Raw genomic sequence first — 18,215 nt, 5'->3', positions numbered from 1 at the left:
CTCCGCAGCACTGGCCGGACGGCTGGAATCCATCAACCACCATGATCGCAAGGGGCTAGGTTAAGACATTTCTCTTGGGTCGCTATTCCTTCCGTTGCTGGGACTGTATACTGTGAACGGGACATTGCTTACACCGGCCGTTGGTATCCTGTCGGATGTGGAAGCCGGTTGTAGGTGGCCGGATATATAATTGTTGGTGGTCTTCTTCTTCTTTTGCTGATCCTTACCACCTTCGTTGTCTCATTCTCTCCTCCTCCATTCTTTGTACTTGTTGTACTTTTTCCCTTCTTTGGGGCAGTTTCGGGGCGACAGGCACGCTGTTTATGGGCTAGGCCGTAGCCATCACAGGGGTGCAGGGTGGCGGGTGTGGGGGGGGGTTTGTTATTTTAGTTTTTTTTGTTCTATGGTCCCTTTCGCTCTTTTCTAGCTTGGGAGGGTTCTTTCCTCTTTTGTAGGGCTGGCTGTCCCTTGGTTTTGTGCCTTCTTTCTTTCTCCGGGTGTCTTTTTAGGCCCCTGACTTTCTCTTACTGGGGTGGGATTTCTGGGGTGATATCTGGGAATGTGGTTTATTGTATTGTGACCGGTTACTTGGTATTACCGTCTTGGTCGTTTTGTTTATTTGGTAGTTATAATTATTGCCTGCCTCAGTTCGCAATCCGGGTGTGTCCCCCATGTCTTTTGGTTTTTCTCCTTTTTACGTGTGGTGCAATATCCTTGTTGTGACAGCCCCTACTCTCCTTTTGTAATTTTCAAACGAAAACCTACTATCCTTTGTTTTACTTCCCACGACCGGATTTGGTGTCTTTTCGTATATCCTGTTGGCCGATTGGTATACCTCCCTCCTGTTTATGATCAACTGTTTTGCGGCCGGCCATGATGGTTGTGGGCCTGCGCATGTAACTCCTTGTTTTTTCGAATAAAGGTTTTCAAAAAAAATAAATAAAAAATAACTATTTAGAGGCTTTAGATGGAGAAGAATTTTCCCCTAAGAGAAAAAAAGCACTATTAATGACCACATTGGGGAAGGAGGGACAAAGGCTATTTAAGTACTTGCCACAAGCTTTACCTTCAGGTTCTCAATCTCCTTTGGATGAGTTTAAAGAAGCAATAACCAGACTTGAGACAAGGTTCGCCAAAGAAGAAAATTTAGTTTTAAACAGATACAAGTTCTACAAGAATAAACAACGAGATGCAGAAACTGTTGATGAATTTGTAGCTCGCCTACGGGAATTATCAGTAAAGTGTAACTTCGGGCAGATGGCTGATGAACATATACGTGACCAACTTATAGTTCAGAGTAACAACCGCAAAATACAGGAGAGACTATGGGCTGCGAAAAACCCAACCTTAAAGGTTGCCATCGAACTTGCTAAAATCGTTGAAGAATCAGAAAAATGTATGGTAGAACTACAGAAAAGTGGTTTAGACCAGAGTGTAACAGAAGTATCTCACAAGTCTATATATAATAGCGATAATAGTGATAGTGAGAGTGGAGCTGTTGCGTTGGTAAGAAAAAAAGGATATGTTTTGCAGAAGAAAAATGTTAGTCAAAATAATAACAAATGGCAAAACAAAGTGTGTTCGAGGTGTGGTAGCACCACCCATAGCAATGATGCAAAGTTTTGCTTTGCAAATAACAAAGAATGCTTGAAATGTGGCAAGCTAGGTCACTTTGCTAAAATGTGCAAAAGCAAGACGAATTCAAGAGTGACAGTTGTTTGTGAACAGTACGAGTTAAAACGCAATGCTAACAAAATTCTAATTGTGGATGATGCAGTAATCAATCTAGAAAATAGAGAGAGACGACCTAAATCTGAATTTATCATAGATGGCAAAGACATTAGTCTAATGGTCGATTGTGGTTCTAAGTGGACTATTATTCCCATGTCATTGTTGAGACGTGTGTGGGGTAATAGAACCTTAGTAGCTCCTGACATTCACCCAAAAGGCTATCAGGGCGGAAAGATTGATTTAGTTGGGTGCTTTGAAGGAAAAATTCAATTCAAAAACAGATTGATTCATGGTAGAGTCTATGTATCTACTGATGGTCCTGCCATTTTAGGTTGGATGCATCAATTTGATCTCCACATAATAATCGATCCAAGGGAAAGTGATCCTGTATTAGTCGTTGATGATTTTAGTACAGATGATATTCTTCACAGTTATCGCAATGTGTTCAAAGACGAATTGGGTGAATTGCAAGGGTATCACCATAAAATTTTAATAAAGGAAAGTTCCATCCCCGTTCAGCATAAGGCCAGAAGAGTTCCATTTGCCGTTAGAAATGAAGTTAAAGCAGTATTGGAAGGGATGCTTCAAGGTGGAATCATTGAACCTGTCGAGGCATCGTCATGGATTTCGCCAGTAGTGATTTCTCAGAAATCTGACAAAAAAATCAGATTTTGTGTAGATCTGAGATCTCTCAACAAGTGTGTTGTTGCGGACGTGTTCCAAAGGTGCAAAATCTTTTAGTAAACTAGATTTAAAGCATGCTTACCACCAGATTCGTCTACATGACGAGTCTAAGCACCTTACAGCTTTCATTACTGCTGAGGGGACATTCCAATTCAATAGATTACCTTTCGGACTTATATCCGCAGCTAGTGTTTTTCAGCGGATGGTATCTGAAGTTTTTAAGGGCATTGATAAAGTCATTTATTTTCAAGATGACATATTGATTTTTGGAAATTCTTTGGAAGAACATAACAATGTTCTCCAGTCAGTTTTGCATAGGATTGATGAGGCTGGCCTTACACTGCGGAAGGAGAAATGTTCATTTTTGACACAAGAAGTTGAGTACTTAGGATTTACACTCTCAGCTGATGGAGTAAAGCCCAAGAGAAACTTACTAGAAGCAATTGAGATAGCTCCGTCACCTGTCGATAAAGACCAGTTGCGGTCATTTATGGGGCTTATTGAGTTTTATTCGAAAATTGTGAAAGATTTTTCCAGTAAAACAGCTCCTTTGAGGAGTTTACTCAAAAAAGGGGTCAAATTTTCTTGGAGCTCAGATCAAGAAACTTGCTTTATGATGATTAAAAAAGAATTAGCTTCTGCTGAGGTTCTTACCCCTTTTGACATAAAATGCCCTTCTATCTTAATGGTGGATGCAAGCAGCATTGGTCTAGGTGCTGTCTTATTACAGAAGCAGGGCTCAGAAGAGAAAACAATAGCCTTTGCCTCTAGACCTCTAACATCTTCTGAGCAGAACTATTCTGTCATTGAGCGAGAAGCTCTAGCGGCTGTTTGGGGCACGTACTATTTTAGGACCTTTCTGTGGGGCAATAAGTTTGTGATACGGTCAGACCATAAACCCTTAGTTAATATTCTTGCTCCAGGTGGTACGGGAAAGGGATCTCCGAGATTAGCTAGACTAGCTTCACGTCTTCAGGATTTTCAATTTGAGTTAGAGTTTGTGCATGACTGGAAAAATGTGCAAGCCGATTGCCTGTCTCGCCTACCTGTTCAGTCTATTGAAAGGGTTGAGCCTTAAGACGATTGTGCCATAGCTTTTATGGAGGACGTTCTTTTCCTGAGTTCTGGTTCATTCACGAGGGATGAGTGGTCGGTGAGCATGGATAAGGATGTTGTTCTTAAGGAAGTAGTAGACCTTATTAATAAAGGCACAAGGAGAGAAAGTTCTGTTGAACCTTCTGTTCGCCCTTTTATCAAGATAGTGAATGAATTGTCTCTCTCCAATGGTATAGTATTGATGAGAGGAGACCGGTTCATTCCTCCTTGTTCATTAAGACCTAGAATTCTTTCTTTAGCCCATGAAGAACATCTGGGCCAAACTCTTACCCAACGCAGAGTAAAAGAGAATTTTTGGTGGCCCTCTATTGATTCTGATGCTGCCAAATATGTTGTACAGTGCGAGTTCTGTAAGGAGGGAGAAAAAAGGTTAAAGATTGTAGGCTCCAAGGAGAGCTGTGAAATTTCTTATCTCAATCAGCCTTGGCACACAATCAGTTTAGATTTCATTGGTCCCATGGACGAAATACCTTATAACCAACGTTTTGCAATTGTGGTTATAGATTGTTACTCTAAATGGCTGACGGTTCGTTTTGTAAAAGACATTACCACTGATGTCACAATTGATTTTCTCAGAGGCGTATTTATTAATGAGGGTATTCCTTCATTTATAATTACTGACAATGGGACACAGTTGACTTCACACAAAATGAGTATGTTTTTGCAGAGTTGTGGTGTGACTCATCGAAGAACTAGCCTTTACAATCCTAGAGGAAATGGTATGTGTGAGAGAGTTAATAGACTAGTGAAGGGAGTTATTCAGATGTCTTGTGAGTTTGGTTGTTTTTCGGATGAAAGAGTTCAAGAACTTGTATGGGCCTATCGGTCTACCCCTCATAAACAGGGCGAAAAGTCTCCTTTTGAATTAATGCGTGGACGCCCACCAGTCTCGAAATTGATTCCTTCCTGGTTGACCAATCTTGGTGTGAAACCGTCTTCTCAAGCTCGAAGTAAAGAGGTTTCTTTGCCTGTCAGTGTGGGAGATCTCGTCAAAGTTAAGCCCGGCAGGTTTACTAAAGGTCTCAAGAAATTTAGGGGTCCCTTTTGCGTCAAACAAGTGTTTCCTCACTTTCTTGTTCTAGAGAATGGGGAAAAATGGAACTTCCTCAGGGTTGCTTTATATAGAAGACTTTCTGATATTACTAGCAACTCAATTTCTAAACACATTTTGGGCAGTAATGGGTACATGCTCTCTACTCAAACTTCCCCTGATGAATGTTTGCAGTCTGGTGGAAGGAGGGAAGTGGGTAGTGGTGATGCTTCGTGTAATGGTTGTGAGAATTTCCAAGTTACTTCTTGCCCTACCCATCAAAATGTTACTAGTAATGACAATGCTGATACCTCTCAAGTAGAGTCATGTGTGAGGAGTTCTCGCTCCCGTCATACACCTGCCTATTTGGGTGATTATGTTTGTTAAACAATTTATCTTTGGTATTCAAGGGAGGGAGATGTGTTGTAGATATGTTTATCTCAAATAGGGGTCAGTCTGTTCTTTGTGTTACCTACTTAGAACCATAGCTATGTATAAGGTTCTTATATTCTATGCTGGGTTCTAGGACGGGCAGTTGGAGCTTGGTCTGATGGTGGTTTGACCACTCGTATTCTGTACTGCAATTAAACGCTACTTTCTATCTAGAAATCCACTTGTCTCAAGTAGTATTCATTTACTACAGACTGGCATTATGTTCCACAGCTAGAATTAGATTAGGACCCAATGCCTTAATCCTGCTTTGGCTTTTATTTTTTTCCTGTTGGCAACCTCAATAATGCCATGTTTTCCTCTGACATTGCACTTGGAAATATGTTTTTTTAAAACCCACTCCTATATTTTATGGAATGGCCTACATCAGGTGTTTCTAGGTTGCAGAACGTCCAGAAAATATTTATTTCATTTCAATCTAAGAGGGCACCTAGTGTTTCCTGTGAGGTCATTTTCTTCTAGAAGCTTCCAGGTCCTTCTAGGCATTGTGACCTATATTTCTTGTAATATCCCTTCCTTCCCTCGTGCACCTCCGGATCCTTCCAAGTCATGTGATATGTACTTCATTTAGTGTCTCTTCCTTCCTTCCTTCTAGAACCTTCCAGAACCTTCTAGGTCATGAAACTTGTACTTTCTGGTAGATAACTTCATTTTTTTCAGATCCTTCTAGGTCTTGTGACCTCAGGACTCTATAAGCAAGCTGTGATCACTTGGCAGTGTGTTACTGTTGTGCTCACCGGTTCATTGCTTTCTCTGTAGAGAGTTCTGCTTTTTTATGGCAATCTTGTGTCTTTTTGTGATGTTTTGTTCCTGTTCTTGCCCTGTTTTCCTTTGGAGATTTTCCTGGCTTCCAGTTGTTTTCTACAAAGGGACCCTGCGTAGTCCCACATTTTCTCAAGCCATCATTCTACAAATTGCTATAGAGGGAGAAAGTGGCAGGCCTTATCTTTATCATCAGAAATCAAGGCCAGAGGTAAAGAAACAACCTGCCCTTGCTGCTCTTAGATATACACCATCCTATAACACATGCAGGATACTTTCAATATCAGCATACTATTCCACCACTTACACCCTACAACTTCACCTACACTCTACTCCAGTGGTCATCAAACTGTAGGGCTGAGCAACTCTTAATCTGTTTCAAGCAAAAGCAAAAAAGCTTCATGCTTAAAATCAGTACTGTGATTTTAGTGAAAGAAAATAGGATGGTCTGGAGCCACTCTGTAATGGACCAGCACAATGTCTCTTGTGGCTGGGAGTAGGTGTCAAAGGAGGCCTCCAAATAACAACCAGTATCTCACCACCTTAATTCAGAAAATTGCTCACACTATATAGTTTTTGGGGTGACAGGTATTCTAAAAGCATGTTGTCCATCATGTATGAATGTGCTTTTAAAAGGGATGACTGTGATGTTTGAAATGTTAAATATGTTCGGAGATTCCAAATGGCTTCATAAACTGTGCAACACCTTCCGTCAGTCGTGGTATTTTAGCCAACAGTATGCTTCATTTTGGGATTTGCAGTTTAACTTTTAACTTTTTAATTATGCACTGGGAAACCCAGCACGCAAAGTATTTTTGACTAAAAACTCAGGTCTGACTCAACGTGTCAGATATGATATAAACCAGATATTGTCAGCCAGAGATTGCAATGTGAAATACTACACTGCGAGGACCAGCGTCAAATTGTGCCCTGTAAGATCCCTCACAAAGTGATTAAATCAAAAAGAACGTATTCATGTTCAGAACGTACTGGGGTTCAGTAGAGATGATCTCCACATATACATTGGCAATGTGCTATCCAAGTACATCTAAACTGTTCAATCTTTTCATCTGTCAATGTATAAGTGAAACCATGTAAATGTCCGTCCACTGGAACTGATCACTCTACAACTGAGAGATATAGTGGAAGTCTGATAAGGGAGGGAGCCGCAATCCCTCTTCACTAAAGGAGCATGTCCAGATTAACCACAACAACATCAGTGATGTCATTTGAGATGTCATCAGTGATGTCATCAGTGATGTCACTGACCATGTCATGAATGATGTAATATGTGATGTCATCAGCAGTGCATTGCGGCGGTGCGAGTTATAGTTAGTTCAACTAATTATAACGGGATTTTCTATGGTTTTGTATGAGTGAAATGTCCAACTAACTGTAACGTCCCTGAAACCTATGGTTTTTCAGTGAATTTCAAAAGTTTTTTAAATGCTAATTTGTAACTATAACGTCCCTGAACCCTATGGTTTTTTTCAGTGAATTTCAAGGGTTTTTTAAATACTAATTTCTAATTATTTTCTTCTTTAAACTTATAGTTTTTTCAGTAATTTTAAATTATCACTTTATTGTCAACCTAGTGAAAACAGCCAATATCTCCAGTTTTCCAGCAATAGCTTCCACAAAAAAAATTGTCACAAATGAGAACAACAACTAACGTAATAAAATACAGAGTAGGCGTCCCCGTACAAAATTTAACACAAAAGCACCAGTTCCTGATATTTTCAACGAGCAGCCAAATCTGGGGTGCAATTCAAAAATAGGGAGTAAGCCACGTTTGCAGTAGGAATCTAACATCTGCATTTTACTGGTGTAAACCAAGATGACTACCTACAGTGTGAAAGGGATCGTAGCCCAGAATCACATCTGAAGTGCCACATATGTCATAGAGTTACTGATCACGCAGCTCAAACACCCATGAAGGCCAAAACACGAACTGCCACCAGCCTCAGGACGTCCCCCCCGGACCACCCCCCTCCCTACTACCACTGAGGCAGCGCAGAACAGGACAGCGGACCTTCCAAAAACTGCATGGCCCCTCAGCCACACAATACTTGATTGTTGCCAGGTATGGCAAGCAAGTATGCGTGAAGGACGCAACTCATCCATCAATAATAATAATGCACAAAATACCAACTGTAGTGGTGATGTGCTGGACAGACCTCACTATACAGATAATAAACCTCTCCATCTGTATATATACTGCTGGTGCTTGTAGTGTGCACAATAGACACAACCATGTTACCTCAGGCAGTGGGGAAGATCTCGGACATGTAGCTGTGTTGTCCTCCCCTGGAAGCGGAAGTGAAGTGGGCTTGTCTAACGTACATCACTCCAGCGTAGGAGTATAAATAAATAATTTATTAAACAAGAGGAATCCACAGAGGTGTGGTATAGTATGGTCCCTACAATAGTGGGGAGCACACAGTGTTCTTTAAATACCCCTCACACACCAAAAGGGCCCTTGGTGTCATGCTTCATCATTGGGGTCTTCGCATCCCTCTGAGGGATGCAGCGTGCTACTGACCAACGATTACGCAGGAGCACTGATTTTAAATTTATGTGTGGTGCATGAGGGTATTGAATGATAAGTGAGTGGTGGGATCAAAGTGAATAAATGTGTGTATGTTAAAAAATACCTGGCATGTGAGGTCTAATAAAATTTTAATGGGCCTCCGTGCTGGTATTATTAAAAGGGGTGTGGTGGAGGTATTTTGTATTTAATGTACAATACCTCTCGTGTGCGTCGACATGTTTCAAAGCAAAGGCTTCTTCTTCAGGACAGGGTGCACAGATCCCCACCTTACTCACGTCAGGCTGTCAGTAAGCGTTACTTAACAAAACTGTATGTTTAATAAAAGTAAGAAAGAAGACTAAATGTGCCTACTTGTTATTTTCTTACTCATAAGCACCTACAATGAGGACCTGAAAAAAAGCGGGAAAAAGAATACAGGAAAAAACATACACGTGGTATTTTAGCTTCAATAACCAGCACGATGGTATAGTGACCTAGAAAAAAGTGGTAACGGCACTCTCTAGACATATTATGTCATCCTGTTCCAGTGTTGTGCCCTGTAAAAAGAAAGGACAAGTACAAAACAATCACACACGTAACATAAAACACACGCTCTCTTTGGATTTTTTACTGTCGGGCGTTATAGTCTGTGATTTAATAGATAGGATTAAGTAATGGAGGTGGAAAAGGGATTTAAATAAAGCATACTTGCTGCCATGTAGTCGATTGGCATCATGAGCCTTCGCAAAAACGGGGGGTCACGTGCTTAATAGCACCCTGTAGTACGTGGAGTAAACCAAATGTAGTCATGACTGTGCCATTCAGTGGTTTCACTCACATTCAGAGTCTGTACGCTGCTTGATTTTGCTCGGCTATGCCGTACTTACGAAACCAGGAAATTCCCAGTGCTTGACAGACCCGACCGACAGTGGATTTTGTGAGGAGTGTGGCGGGTCAAAGTTAAATACCCCCTTCAATTAGTCTTAATTGGTAAAACAAGCAGTCATCCGGAAAGGCTCCCAGGCCTTTATATGGTGATTCCGGTTAAGGGAGGGCTTGTACGCGCATGTGCAAGAGCGAGTGGCTCGCGCATGAGCGGTGTTTTTATAGTGTGAATAATAGCCCTTAAGGGTTATACATGGAACAAGTATTAAACGAAGGTGGTAGTCTTCAGAAGACATCTGTATATATATATATATATATATATATATATATATATATATATCTTTATATATCTCCTGGCACAAAGTGGAGTAAGCTGGCATGCCTCTGCATGTTATAATAGGCAATGTCAGTTGGTAAAACCAAATTATAGCCAATATGTACATGCCAAAGAAAGCACATTAACAGGTGGCAAACAGTTGTTTTTGGGCAATTTCATAAAAAGGGGGGGCCCACACGATACTGTATACAGCGTGGTGGCTATCATCTAAGTCAGAGGAGTTATGTATGATCTCCCAAACGTGAACTTCATAGGGTAAGAGGCATACCAGTTGGCTGGTGGTATAAATGTACACCCGATCTCGGGGGTGTATCATGCAAAGGTAAATGTCCGGAGAAGGGTTTGCAGCAATCCAAAAAATATATAAGAGCAGCCCCTTATGACCAATTACTTCAGCTGACTCCATGAGATGTCATCATGAATCAGTATTGGTCCCTAGACGGAACACCCAGTGTTGTTCCTTCTCAAAAAGTCCATTTTCTGACGCTAGCTGTTCTATTATTGTCCAATTAAGGTCATTCACTGTGTGTGTCGCGGTTAGAAAGTGGAAGGCCATTTGGGTCGTACTCTTCTTGCACCTCACATTGCTCTTGTGTTCCCCAATTCGGATATTAGCTGGTCTTGACGTCATGCCAATGTATTCAAGGCTGCACGGGCATGTGATCATATGTATGCCATTTTTACTGTTGCAGTTGGTGAATTTCCTTTGTTCCCATTCACTTCCATTGTGGAATTTCATGTGTTTACTCTTTTTTGTTAGGTGGCAGCTGCTGCAGCTGCCACAGGGATGATGGCCCTGTACCCATTGTACCGTGGGTTGTTCAGGTTGATCAATTCGTGGCTGGGTATGGACCAGGATATCCTTGATGTTCCTGCCACTTTTATGGGCGAACATCGGTTTCTCCAGGTTGAGGTTGCCGCACACCAGGGTCCTCCAGTGTCTGTTCACAATCTTAGAAATCTTGTTGGAGTGTGTATTGAAGGTAGTCACACAGATGGGCCTTTTGTTAGGCTCTTTTTGTACCCTGTCCTCCAAAAGTGCTTCTCTGTTATTGTTGTGTGCTCTTTTTATGTCTTTGTCTATCACTGGTGTCGGGTACTTCCGGTTCTGCAGTTTGGTCTTGAGGTCCACTGCTTGTGTTTTATAATCCTTTATGTTGGAGCAGTTCCATCTCAGACGGAGGAACTGGCCATGAAGGAGGTTCTCACGTAGGTGTCGGGGGTGGAAACTATCGTACCTCAATAGACAGTTTCTTGATGTAGGTTTAAAATGGGTTGTGGTCTTCAGGAACCCTTCTTCCGGGTAGATATTGAGATCCAGAAACACCATCATGTCGCGTGATACAGAGCTCGTGAATTTTAGAAAGGGGTTCTATGTGTTGAGCCATACCATAAATTGGTCAACGGATTGATAGTGACCCTCCCAGATGACCGAGACATTGTCTATGTAGCGTCTCCAGGTTTTTCTGTTGTGTTTGTAGGGGTTACTTTGGAGGAGGATTTTGTGAGCTTCCCGATGATGGACGTAGAGGCCGGCCAGACTGGGCGCAAAGGTGCTCCCCATGCTGGTGCCGTGGCTCTGTAAGTATAGTGTTTGCTCATACTGGAAGAAATTCCTTGTCAATGCCATAGTGATGCACTCCATCACTACGTTCCTCTGGGTTTGGCATTCCCATTGTGTGGCAAACAGGACTTCTTCTATGCTATTGAGTGTTTCGTCATGAGGCAAACTGGTGTAAAGACTTTCTACATCCAGACTCACTAGTAGTTGGTTGACAGGATTGAAAGGTAAATTGTGTAGGAGGTGAAGTACAGCTTTGGCATCTTTCAAGTATGTATCCGTAGCTTGTACCAGGGGGCGTAAAAAAGCATCCGCAAACGTGGACAAAGGTTCCAAAATGGAACTGATGCTCGAGACTATTGGTCTCCCTGGGGTTTATCCAGGTCCTTGTGTATTTTGCGAATGGTGTAGAAATACGGAGTCCTATGTGATTTTTGGACCAGAAAATTTGCCTCTTTTCTGGACAACCCATTGTGTGCCAGGGCTTCTTCCACCATTCCCATGATCCTGATGCGCAATGCCTCTGCAGGATCCTCATGTAAGATGGTATAGTTCCTTCTGTCTGATAGGAATCTCAAGCATTCTTGGTCATAAGCTGATGCCGTTTGGACAACAATCGCACCCCCCTTGTCGGCAGGTTTGATAATGATATCTTTGTTTGCTGAGAGTTGGCGGATAGCTTCCTGTTCCGACCTGCTGGTGTTGTGAAATACATTCATATTCCTGGTAGTTAGTTTGCCAAGATCCGTCATTACAGCTTTTTCAAAAGCCAAAAGCTCAACAGGTAAGATGGCATCAGGTAGAGTAAAAGTCGATTTTAGTTTCAAAACGGTGTCCGTCGGTGTAGAAGTATCCTCTTTGTCTTTGAAAAAAGTATGGAGTTTCAGTTTTCGGATGAAATCCTGCATTTCTGCATGGATCTTAAATTAATCCAGCCTATTAGCAGTGGGCTCGTAGAACGTACGCCACTCCAGCGTAGGAGTATAAATAAATAAGACGGGCTCTAGGCGTGGTTCACTTGTGAACTGTGAAGGCCAAGGAGTCTGCCACAGCGGCGGGCCTCACCCTGTCACGTGGCTGCCGCCATGACCGCGGATCACTTCGACAGAGGCCCCCTGCGAACCCAGTGGCACAGCACCGTAGACTTATGTCTGTACAGACTACTGCTTTTGATCTACACTGGCCTCACATTTCAGATGGAGTAGCGATTGCAGATGACGCTGTGCAGTACGCAAGACACATTGCTCCCAGTGCGGCCCTCTCGGACCATGCATCATCGCAGGGTGTGCACACGCTGAGTACTTCAGGTGCCACTAACTCAGTGCACCACAAGTCATTGCCACGAGGCCTTATTAAGGCAGAATTCAAAAGACATTGGTCTGAGTGTGGCCCCAGACCACGCTCAGTGCCAAAGGTAGTACTAACTCAGTGCCTCATAACTCATCACCACATGGCCTTATTAAGGCAGAATTCAATAGCCGAAAGACATTGCTCCGAGTGCGGCCCCCCGGACCTTGCATCATCGCAGGTTACATATACGCTCAGTGCCAAAGGTACTACTAACTCAGTGCACGATAAGTCATCGCCACGTGGCCGTATTCAGGCAGAATTCAACAGACAAAAGACAATGCTCTGAGTGCGGCCCCCTGGACCACGCATCATCGCAGAGTACATACACGCTGAGCGCCAAAGGTACTACTCACTCAGTGCACCATAACTCATCGCCACGTGGCCTTATTAAGGCAGAATTCAATATACAAAACACATTGGTCCGAGTGCGGCCCCCCTGGACCACGCATCATCGCAGCGTAGGTACACATTGAGCGCCAAAGGTACTACTAACTCAGTGCACCATAAGTCAACGTCAGGAACAGTGAACAGTTTTATGTCAGCAGTGAGGCATACAATCACTCGAAATTCACCCAAAAATACTTTATAATATAAAAAGAACAGAAGAATCGAAGTACATTAATGATTACAATGCGGTGATTTTGAAGATGTGGAATGCAAATATGGACATACAATATGTTGCAGATAACTGAATTGTTGTTTCTTGCTATGTCAGGTCATATATTACCAAGTCTGAGAAGAGAGAATTGAAAGGAAAAAAAAATGGTGGGAAAAAATTCACAGGAGAAGATACTTAGCAAAAAATTGTACAGCTTCAGCTTAAAGATGCTTTCACATCGAGAAATTAGATCCTACGAATGCAACGTTCTTTTTTGGGGTTGCAGGACGCTTCGTGGGATGCGGTGCAAAGCGACAGCTACAGCGGCATCATTTCTGTGCTGAGACGACAGCGGCTGTGACGGCAACATGCTTCTTCCTCTTGAGTCGCTCTTCCAGCTCCTAGTGACACGCAGTCCCTCAGAAGGCCCAAAACAGTGCTGCAAGCCCACTAGCAGCATTTGGATTACCAGCCCTGGGCACTCCTGGTGCACGGTACTAGGGTCTGACAGGTAAACCAAACCAGCCAGTCATGGAATCACTAATCCATACATCAATTTACAATAGGGAGCACTTGCACTGTGGCACTGGACAGCAGTGGCACAGTGCCCAAAGCATCTAACACCAGCAAAAATATGTGAGGCAACAGCAAAAATGGAAGGGAGACCCACGGCAAGTTACCAGGTCTAACATACGTGTTGAAGAAGAGATGGAAGATAATAGTGATGTGAAGTTTAAAAAAGAAATAACAAATCCCAATCAAGTATAACGTCCCTCAAATCTACACAATATCCTTTTAGTATCCTTGCTTCAAGAACTTATCAGTTATAGCTTTACTACAATGACCAAATTCATCTTGCAAGTCCAAACGAACACTGAATGGCAGTCTATACTGCGGACAGCAGAGCTCACAATTTGAACTATAACGTCCCTGAAACCTACATATTTTGACAGTGTATTTTATGAATGTTTCATATTTTGATCCATACACCTACACTGCGGACAGCAGGGCTCACAATTCACATCGAGTCGCAATAGCAGATGACGCAGTCTAATAGGCAAGAGACATTGCTCCAAGTGCGGCCCCCTCAGACCACGCATTATCGCTGCTCAATGCTTCTGATGCCCCTACCTCACTGTAGCACAACTCATGCACCCTTTCTGATACAATATTTTGTGTATAATTTCACATCTGCTGTCCTACCTCAGTGTATCACAAGTCCTGAACCTTTTACGATAGAATCTTTTCTGTATGATTTCATATCTGGTACCTGTACCTTAGAAACAGTACAAATTATTGACTCTTTATGATTGAATCTCTGTGTCTCATCCAATGATTACTGTTGTACTTGTTGCCACCGCCAACCATTCACGGAGGGTTGGCTTACAATCAGCCCACACGCATCCACCACAGACGTCACTGGACATGTGACCCGGTTAATAAAAAGGAGTCGAGTGCACGTGCCCGTACCCATTTCCACTATCTATCTGTGTCCGAGTGTTCATTATGTATGCAACATGCTGCCCCTAGGCCCTACCACATTACATACTGCCCTGGACAGCGTATGCAACCGTCTTACCTTTGACAGTGGGGGAAAATTTTAGATATGGAACTTTGTCTCGGTCATTGTACAAGTATTTATATAGAGACTGCATCATTAGAGTACTGCAAGGAGAGTGTATACTGAATTTATAAGAGTGTGAGGATCGTCGGAGTGATTGTATAAGTACATATGTTGGCGCAGCCTAACTAAGACAACAACCTTGTCTCTAATTGGCTGCCCTCTATGTGCCAAAAACGGAAACTTCAATTTTCCATGGCCCTGTATTGCTACAGCTGTAACACTCCACTGAATGTGCAATAAACATTCATATCTACACAGATATCTCATGCCCACCATCCTTCTTGTGTGGAACTATGGATGAATATAGGGTCAGTAATTCCCCGTACCTTCCATGTTGGCCATATTTTGGGACTTGGCTTACAGAGTGACACTTTGGCTTTTGCAACCCGGGTGACGGTAGCACTCCAACACGGACACCCGCATCCAGTGTTGTCAGATTTTTCAGCTGTCTATAGCCCAAAGCCAACTTGAAAGTAGCTCAAACTAGCTCAATATTGCTACTTTAGGGAAGGAGTGGCAGGAACAGCGTCAAGCAGGCGGTGAATGCATTGGAATTGATGTTGCAGCAGAATGCCAAGTAAATATGTGTCTAATAAAGGCCTTTAACATTCTACTTTGCTGGAGCGTTGTATGTATATTTATAGACCAGCACAAACCAACATTTTACCACACAACCGGAAAAATATAGCCCAATTGTGCGTGATCTAGCCCAATCTAACAACACTGATGCCACAGCCACTCCCTGATGGCTGGTATGCACCCACACCACACCCATCCAGCACAGGCATCACAGGATACGTGACCCTACTAATCAAAAAAAACAGGTGCACCTTCTCTACGCCATTTTAAAGTTTAGAGTGCGTGGCCTCACTTCTCACTGAGTTAGTAGCACCGCAAGCACTGAGCGGGTGTACAACCTACGATGATGATAAGTGCACTATATGTCCTCTGCCATGGCAATATCAAGACTTAGTTCCAAATGTGAAACCTGTTACCTTGCAGAATAGAGCTGCATGATGCGAAGAGGCCTGTGGCCGAGAAAAGGTGAACAGTGAGGCCTTGGTACGCAGCGTCGTGCAGATAGCTCTGGGTGACGGTAGTGGATGGAATACAGCAGCCTGAATGCTGATAGACGGCTGAGCGATTTAGGCGTACGTACTCGTATATACTCTGCCACAGCGTCGGATTGGTAACACGAGCACTGGTGCAATGCCCAAGGACCCAGTGCTGAGTTCCAACGGTGGGCTGCTTTTTGGAACAATCTGATGGGCAGATTTGGGCGATGTCGCTGTTGTTTGGATACAATACATCTAACAAGAGGTTCAGGGAAAAGAAATCTGAAAGCTATAATTACTCTCAACAGTTCAAAAAGACCCAGAAAGAAAGAGATGAAAAAGTGGTTAAAGAGGCCCTTTAAAACAGAATACTGATATCAAAATCACAAATGTATTACATCATATATCAACAATTCTTAAAAAGATTAACATACAGATATGCTCAAGATAAAAATGCTGGTATACAAGAAGGGAACATACAGACCAGACAAGTGGCAAACAAAAACATTACATATTGGGATAAAGGAACAGCATAAACATGAATATTGTGCACTTAATTCAATTTGGGCCACAGAGAAGCGTCAACGGCGTTTCAACCGATATATTATTGTATGGTCATCTTCAGGACTTGGAATTTTCCTTGAGCGGTAAATATCTGTACAATAAGAGATTACAATTAAATCGATCCCTCAAATGTACAATCATATCAAGGTAGGCTTCTTCAGAAAAAAGGGACTTGTAGAAACCACGTGAAAATTTATAAAAGTAAAGAAGAAAGAATGAGGAAATAGTAACCCAAAACCAAACACCAAAGTGACTAAAAAAGTCCACATACCAAAATATGTAAAAAGGGGAAGGCAACATCACCTTCAGCTTAAAATAGGGGAAGACCAATCTTTATTTAAGGTCATCCAAGGATACTTTTAGCAACTAGAAAAACGAAAAAAAGCAAAGGTTACAACTTGAACCATTGCGATATGGAGACTCTAAATAAAACCCAGGCTGTTCCACTTACCACGTATAGTGGATACAAACACCACTTGTTTAGCTGGCTTCTAAATGTCAATGCAGTGGTTTCAAAATTCCAACCAACTGCTCGCCTCATTATTTGGCTGTTGAAAGGAGAAAAAAAGGAAATAAATGTGATTGTCATTTTCTGCCTAAACCCAACCAAAATGTCAAGTTAGACAAATGCGAAAGACTAATGCTGTCAAAAGTGAGACATGTAGATACTATAGGTTTCTCGCTGATATTCAAGGGAAGTATTCAATCATTGAACCCCAGCACAATTCCGATGCCACACTAGCTTGCACAACCCATATGCATGTATTAAATTCTAGTCTTTAAACACACCTTCAAAAAAGAAAGGGAATAAAGTTTGCACATTCAAACTGCTCATAGCATAATGAATGTGCTATATCCTAAACAATAAGGCCGCATATTAGTGCACAAAAGACATAGTGGTATCAGAACAGCTCTTCTAATATATCTGCCCATTACTCATCATGAAACCCGTGTTTTAAAAAAAATAATCTATTCGGTATCTGTATGTTAGCACTCAGAGGGAGGAACGCTATCAGAGTTGCAGTTTGGGAAAATAATCAAAAAAAGCCATCATCGTGCTGAAACGCGGTAAAAGAATGTAGAATATAATATAGTTATCACTGCTCCGAAAACAAGCACTGAAAAAAATAAATATATTTACATGATAGCCGAATCTCGATTTAGCCCTCGGCACATTGCATCTATATTAATAGTTTCGTTACCCTCAAGCCATATCGCAGGCTTGGCTTCCAAAAGTCAAAAAGTAATGGCAATTTAAAACGTACCGATCCTGGAATTCGGAAGGCAAAGAATCGTGCCGCGTTCGTAACAGCTGCAGTAAAGCGGATGCAACCGGCAATGCTAAATACTGTATCCGGTGTATTAGAAAAGGGACTGTAGTCTGCTCTAGTTTGGCAAAGAAAACGGCCGCCATCTTAAAATGGTCAGACGTTATGTGCTGCTGTACAATAGTGTTACACACAAGTCAGCCGTCAAACAGAATTAGCGATCGATAATCAAGGACAAACTGAGAAAATCGGCCACTATCTGGTAGAATAACATGCCAGATATCATCGGGTCGAGAAAATAGGAATACTGGCCAGCATCATAGTACTCATTAAAATGAAAAGCGGCCGCCATTTTAAATTGGTAAAGAGACATCGAGTTATAAATATGGAACCTACAAGAGTCTCGCGCAAAGTGGAAAATATAAAAATCATGCAGGAAATGAAGATCAGAAAATCTTCAACACAGGAAATTTTAGCCAAGACATTTTCTTCAGAAGAGGCCTAGTTACAATTTATTCAATACAGTCACAATCATCATCTATTGGTGTAATCAGAATAACATTTCCAATACAGATATTTAAAGATTAAACAGAAAGATCATATTTGAAAGAAATATACTACAGGCCTAATGTACTTGACTTGCTTAACATTACTTCTAGGTGCAGATATT

At 42.1% G+C, this 18,215-nt stretch overlaps 1 protein-coding gene across 1 annotated transcript in view; it reads right to left on the bottom strand.

Annotated features, from left to right (window-relative positions):
* LOC144823713 (uncharacterized) overlaps window positions 1-17,616 on the bottom strand; it is a 63,708-nt gene extending 46,092 nt beyond the window's left edge. The window contains exons 1-3 of the mRNA XM_078682464.1: window positions 17,543-17,616; window positions 16,729-16,825; window positions 16,549-16,643 (exon numbers count right to left, since the gene is read on the bottom strand). The gene's annotated coding sequence lies outside the window, so the exon portion shown is untranslated. The remainder of the gene's footprint in view (window positions 1-16,548; window positions 16,644-16,728; window positions 16,826-17,542) is intronic.
* Window positions 17,617-18,215: the final 599 nt, after the last annotated feature.

Source organism: Lissotriton helveticus, chromosome 3_1, assembly GCF_964261635.1.
Source record: "Lissotriton helveticus chromosome 3_1, aLisHel1.1, whole genome shotgun sequence".
NCBI classification, from domain to species: Eukaryota; Metazoa; Chordata; class Amphibia; order Caudata; family Salamandridae; genus Lissotriton; species Lissotriton helveticus.
Note: the sequence above shows the minus strand (reverse complement) of the source record. Positions and strands in the feature narration are given on the sequence as shown.